Source organism: Coptis chinensis, chromosome 4, assembly GCF_015680905.1.
Source record: "Coptis chinensis isolate HL-2020 chromosome 4, ASM1568090v1, whole genome shotgun sequence".
Taxonomy (NCBI): domain Eukaryota; kingdom Viridiplantae; phylum Streptophyta; class Magnoliopsida; order Ranunculales; family Ranunculaceae; genus Coptis; species Coptis chinensis.
Window position 1 is genome coordinate 88,338,016 of NC_141459.1, and position 7,076 is coordinate 88,345,091.

The 7,076-nt window shown below is 36.5% G+C and overlaps 1 long non-coding RNA gene across 2 annotated transcripts; it reads right to left on the bottom strand.

Moving 5' to 3' along the window:
• Window positions 1-3,882: 3,882 nt before the first annotated feature.
• LOC147505459 (uncharacterized) lies at window positions 3,883-5,338 on the bottom strand. 2 transcript variants are annotated; one of them, XR_015220601.1, is made up of 2 exons: window positions 4,542-5,338; window positions 3,883-4,392 (listed from the first exon to the last, which is right to left on the bottom strand). It is a non-coding gene; the product is annotated as an uncharacterized LOC147505459 (long non-coding RNA). The 2 variants fall into 2 exon arrangements; XR_015220600.1 differs by having other exon boundaries at window positions 3,883-4,455.
• Between the last annotated feature and the right edge of the window lie 1,738 nt (window positions 5,339-7,076).

A 7,076-nucleotide genomic window follows, 5' to 3' on the forward strand; every position in this document is an offset into this window, starting at 1 on the left:
AGAACACAAACTTGAAGAAATGAAATAAAAAGATTGAAACAAGAACAACAAAGAAAGAAGATTGATTGATTGAATAACAAAAGCAAATAACATGATTGAAAATGAATAACAATAAAGTAAATTACTTGAATGAAAAAAAGACTAGAAATTAAATCCTACATGACACTAGAATAAGTCTAGGTGCATTCTCTCTCCCTAACTTTTAGTTCTTATACCCCTACTTTATGCAAATAACTGATTTGCCCTTCTCCATTACATTTGAGACATATCACCCTTTGCTTTATGCTTTTGCTTTTTTCCTTTTGCTTTTTTATTTCTTCTTGATCAAGATAGGTTTTAGAGGAAGTCATCTTTTGTGTTAAGGACATCTATCTCTGGTCTTCTGAGTTGAGGACATTGACTTTCAGCTCTTTGGTTTTGAGTCATTGACCTTTGACCTTTGACTTTGACTTTTTTAGCACTTTTTCATAGTAGCTTCGAGTCTTCATAATAATGGTAATTAAGGCTGCTTTTTGTGTTAAGACGCAGCTTTTATAATAAGTGGTCTGAATTGCTCTGTAACCTGAAAAAGGCAATAAAAGCTACGAATTGTCTTTTCATTATGCGTAAGAAGGGTTGTAATATAATGCAGTAATGTAAGGGTAATAAAACACACATTTAGGAGCTAATCAGAGTGTCAAACCCATATAACAGTTTAAGAGAGTGTCTAACCCATATGACAATTTAAAGGAGTGTAACCCACGTGATAGACTATCGGCTCATCCCGGGGATAATCAAGCCTTCATTGATTTGGATACGAGCATCCAAAAACAGTTTAGCTTGCCCCCAAGTTGAATTCGACACTCGAGTTGATTTAGATATGAGACTCCGCGAACATCTCAGCCTACCCACAGGCGTGCTCTAGATAAATGGATCCACAGATCCTAACCCATATATTCTCACTTGATATAGTATGCCAAAAGCGTATTACTCACGTTAATTGTAAACCAATCTTAGATCTGCTAAGGGTCTTCTCAAACCCCTTCGCTCTTATTTGGAAATCTTAATAGCATATCCGTGAAGGGTCTTCTCGAATCCGTTCGCTCTCATTTGGAAAGCACAATAGCATATCTGTGAAAGGTCTTCTCAAACCCCTTGACTCTTCTTTATTAGAAAACACAATAGTGTATCCGTGAATTCTCAAATCCCTCCGCTCTCATTTGGATAGCATACAAGCATATCCAAGAACGGGCTTCTCAAACCCCTTTGCTCTCATTTGGAAAGCGTAATAGCATATCTATGAAAGGTCTTTTCGAATCCTTTCGTTTAAGGCTTTGGATACGATGGTATGGGACAAATCTGCCTACCCCACACACATGTTTCGGGCCCGAGGGTCTGTGGATCCCACCCCGCTTAAGATGGTGAATGGCATGAGGTATGACCAAGGACTGCTTAGCCTGCCCCCATGTGTTGTCACAATATAGCACATGTATACACTATTGAATATGCCGACAAAATTCAATTCTCAAGGCATTGAAGATAAAAATGTATTTACATGTAACCCAATGTAAAGACACAATGCTATTGTATGCACATAAAATTAAACAGAATAGGGTGCTTGCCTACTCGTGCTGAATATTAAAGGCCACCCTACACTATTTTAGTACTTGCATCATTGATTAAAATATCTAACTAGCCTCCTAACAGAACGAGCCGTATCTTTGTAACATACTATGGTTGAGCTCGTATCATAAAGCCTCATTCAAGTTTTGCTCTGATCAAGAACTCCAGTGCCGAAGTATCATGATAGCATAAATTGTGAGACACATTGTAGGATAAATGATAACTCATTCAAATGAAATTAAAGAAATGTCATGGAAGTTCCCACCTAAAAGTAAGTGAGACCAAAGAAAATATGAAAATATAGCAGTCCACACGAGACGATGCAAACAAGTAGTAACTATACATGATGTATTGCAATTGAAATTAGGTGATTTAATGGGGCACTCATAAAATTGCATCAAATTGCATTGTGCAACCCCTAAAAAAAATAGAAATATTACAAGTTTGCCATTTCCTAAAAAAAAATGTTTTCAGCCCAAGCCCAACAAACAATCCAACCGGTCTCTCCATGTTAAAACCATGGGATCGTTTCTCGCCATGTAGTTTAAGTGTACACTCAAACAATCTCGCCATATCGTTCTCAAACGGTCTTGCCATGTCGTTTGAGTGTACAAACGGTCTCGTTATATCGTTTCAGTGTACACTCAAGCGGTTTGTGCATGTCGTTTGAGACAAAACTCTCGGGTTTTTAGCTAGATGATATGGATGGGTCGTTTGGGCAGTCTCTAGGATGACATGGTTGGGTCATTTGGGGACTCTCTTGGGCGATATGGTTGGGTCGTTTGGACTTAAAAAATTTAGTTTGTTTGTCATAAGGTTCATTTTAAAAATCAACTTCTACTTAATCAACCCAAACTCAAACTCAAACTCGAAACAACTTCACCAAGATTAGGAAAACTTGAACTCAAGTTCAATCAACCCAATTTTCCACCCAAACTCCAAAAAAACATCAAGTTTGAAGTCATCAAGTTTAATCAACCCAATTCTTCCACCCAAACTCGAACTCATCAAGTTTGTATTGAGTTTGAATTCATCATGTTTGTAATATTTGGGTTGAAATCATCCAAAAAAACACTTTTTATTGAGTTTGAAGTCATCAAGTTTAATCAACCCAATCTTCCACCCAAACTCGAACTCAAATTTTGTATTAACAGTGGTTAGATCATTGGGCAGCCAAACTCGAAATTTCTTTAGATGCAAACTCAAATTTCTTTGGATGCCAAACTCAAACTAGCGAGAGAGAAGATACCGGTACAAGCGGTTACAAAACTTGTAACCGGTATGCGTTGAGGTGAGGGGGTGTATTGGGTTAGTTCTGTTGGACTTAGTTGTTAGGCTTGGGCCGGAGACTATCCAATGCAATTTCATGAGTACCCAATACAGGACCCTTGAAATTTTAAGTATTGGGATTATCCCCGTAAATCAATATCTATCCCTTTCACCAAGACGAAAATAATATGGCAAAGCTAGAATTCATACTTGAAATGATATGACAAAAATATTTTTCAATTCACGGTGATCCGTGTATATAACTCTAAGCCATGAGTAGTCCCTATAGAATCCCATTTCTTTAAATTAGTCTGGGAAAGTCTGGAATGTCATATGCCCAATTATTCTATGCGAAATCCAATGAAGCGTTGAGTGTGACCAACGCACATATCGCGACACAGTACAGTTCAAAATAGCTCATGCAAGTAATGATAGTCATATTTTCTTGGATAAATTCTTTATTCTGTCAATGTATTTCCAATTCGGCCACAAATTGCAACTCAGCGCATTTTTTCAATAACTAGTGGGGTAATATCAGCAATTTTTTGCACTGAATTGCTGACAATGGCTGGATTAAGAACAAAATGACATTGTCATGGCCGAATCAGGAATTTATCCTATTTTCTTTTTTTAGCTTATTACCATAGGGCATAGGCCAAGTACATCCACACAATATACGACCCATACAGAAAAGGCACTCAGATTATTATTTGCTTGTTTCTGATCCTAACCTTGGTCTAGAATTTCGACTGGAGCATATGCTCGACTATCGATTTCCAAAAGTGTAATGTTAAACTACATTATTATCCCCCAAATTGCATCCACATAAGTTTTCTATGACGGTAAGCACTGCTAGACCACCCCTCACCTTTGGTCATTATTAGAAACTAAAACCTATATAATCACCCTACTCCCTCGGTAGTTTAAATAAAGCGTTTAGCGCTAGCAAGAAAATGAAGTTGTATGTCATGAGACCCGAACTTGATATGTTCCAGGGGAGAGAAAAAAAAAGGGCGTGAAGAGCGGAAGTATTAATATATCGAAAGGGAAGCCAAATTTTATGTTCCAGGGGAGAGAAAAAAAAAGGGCGTGAAGAGCGGAAGTATTAATATATCGAAAGGGAAGCCAAATTTCCCTTTGTATTGAGGAAGCAAACATTAAATTGAGTTCTCCCTATGCAAGCACTAGAAGGCCAGTTGGTGGTTCTTAGTCCCGGATGGGGTCTTGATAGCAAGTTTGTTCCTGACGCCTGAGTGGCTGAAAGTGCTCTCTCTCTCTCTTTCACACAATCCATCAAACACCTACGGCGTCCTTTTCTCATAGTCACATTAAAAACCTTTGGAGCTTGTTAAAACTCCTCGTTCACTTCTTCGATACGAAGCTCAATTACCACCCTCGTCCACTGTCAACCATGTTACCTCTTATTTGTCGGCATCAAACAACATTATTGACAACTTCTTACAATCTTCCCGACATCCATTCCTCGCATATCAAATACCTACTGTAAAACTTTGTAGGCACCTACAAAACCAAAGTTGTGGGCCTTATTTGGCCAGAAGCAAGGATTTTCGAATCAAAGGGAATCTGAAATTGTTAAATAACTTATGTGATCATATGATGAAGAACTAGAAAGTAATGGAAAAAAAAGAACTTAGTTAATGAGAAGTAACCTTCTTTTTTCGAACTATATCGTTGTTCCCTTCCAGCGACCAACAAAGACTTCCTTTACTACTAGTACGCAGAGAAAAGTGCATCCGTGTCTTTCCAATGATCCCTTTCTCTCAAAAAGACCGGCTTTTGAGAACTCATAAACATGTCTTCTACAATCTTTATCAAGTTCAGAAACTATATAATCTCTAAAATGGCTTAATTACAAAAATATGTAACATACTTAGGTTCTCTTAACACTTGTATCAACATACTATTTTCTGTAACAATTGGAACAATGTACTAGTGTCAATTTCACAATTATATCAATATGTTGCAGTGTCAGCCCTGATGCAAAGCGAGCCAAGAGACCACTTTGGGCCACCAAGTTAGTATCAAATTTAAGGGCAACATTATACTCGCCCACAAAAGGGAAGTTTATTAGTTTTTCAAACAAAAATCAAAAGGCAACCTACGAAAACATAAAAAACCCACACCAACCCCACTCATTATACAAATACAAAATAGAAACTAAAACATAAACTAATGGTAAACTAAGTCTAACCCAATTCCTAAAACCAAACTTCTGCAAAAAACAAAGATAAACTCGGTCGTTATTCAAGAAGTAAAGTCGTAAAGGAACAAAACTCACTCACTCTACCGCTTTAAGCCGCAAGTACAATCCTGCCTCCCAAAATTAGAAAGCATGCATCTGGTAGTAGCAAAAGAAAAAAGAAACAAAAAATAGAACAATTTATTCAATCTCAAGCAAAAGCTATTCATAAGTATTTTTCAAGCGACAATTGTCAATGATAATGAGGATCATATGATGAAGATGACACACATGAAGACTTGATAGTTGAAGACAATAAAAATTTGGTAGTTGTAGACAATGAAGATTTGGTGAATGAAGATGATGAGGATTTGGTTGATGAAGAACTTAATCAACAAAAAATATGGTTGACTTATTTGGGCCAGTAAACATTGATGACCCGCGAAATTGGGATAAGATGGATCAAAATTACAGAGATTTATTAGTGGAAAGAGGCCCTGAAAGAGATAACACTGTCGATTTTCCTAAAGATGATCTTGGTAGGCATTTTTCTTCTACTCATTATATTCGACACTTATCAAATGGAGAGAAGCAAGATAGAAGATGGCTTGTATATTCCAATGCTTTGGATAGGGTATTTTGCTTTTGTTGCAAGTTGTTTAAGCACGACAGAAATAATATTCAGCTGACAAATAATGGATTTAGAAATTGGAAAAATCTTTTACATAGGCTTAATAGTCATGAAAAAAGTAGTATGCACATCAGTTGCATGAGCAGTTGGATTGAATTAGAGAGAAGATTGAAAAAGAATCAAACGATTGATAAACGTGTGCAAGAATAGATCAATAAAAAGAAAGAACGTTATGGTCACATATTACTGAGGATACTCTCTGTTGTGAAAGCTCTTGCAAGAAATAATTTGGAATTTCGTGGGACAAAAGAGAAGATTTATCAAGAGAACAATGGTATTTTCTTAGGCATAATTTAGATGATTGCCGAATTCGATCTTGTAATGCAAGCACTACACCAAAACAACTTTTTTGTGACGCCAAATAGGCGTCACAATTTAGGCGTCTCAATTTGCATCACAAAAATTTATGACGGTATATTGGCGTCAGTAATTTGTGATGGCATTTTGGCGTCAGTAATTTTGTGAGGGTATTTTGAATTTGTGACGGCATTATGGCGTCACTAATCATATTTTCGTTTTGCTTTTTAAAAAAACATAATAATGCACCTGTTGCCATATATTTAGAAACTACTTGCAAATGCTATAATCACTACTATACAATTGTTTCCATTCATCCATCCACATCTGATTACCACACAAATAAAAGAATAAATCTTGTATTAAAAATATTTAATATATATAACATTGTATTCTCAACAAACAATATAATTGTAACCTTGCTACATACGTAGTCTCACATAGTAAATTTCATTCAACAACTGTATTAACACGCCTACACTTACAAAGAACCAATTCTAACACTTACAAAGAACCAGTGGACAACGACTTATAAAACGACAAGAAAGACCAGCCCACCATAGTTTGTCTTCATAGCCTTCCTTTGAACTTCTCTCAGCCAAGCTTAATGCAGGCTCACTGCAGATTCTAACATTGAAGAATTGACTATATACATACTGCCTTGTAACAAACTTGAATTGCAGAAGAAGCTTTCTGGATCGAAGCTTCTCTCCTTTCTGGTTGAAGCGCATCAAAATATCAAGTTTTTTCGCATAAGTGGGCAGAGACCAACCATTTTACCTTATTTGCATCGAAAAGCCCTGGATTTGTAAGACGGGTAATCTGGGTCAAGAGAGAAGAAAGAACAATGAATATGAATAGTAATGAAATGATCAATAAGGGCTATCTACGAAAAATAGAAAACGGACTTAGTATGAAGCCAACATAAGAATATACGATTTTTTGAGATCCGAATGGATATCAAATGCGGTCGCAAAATGAAGATGAACAAAAATATTAGTCTTCAAATCTAAATAT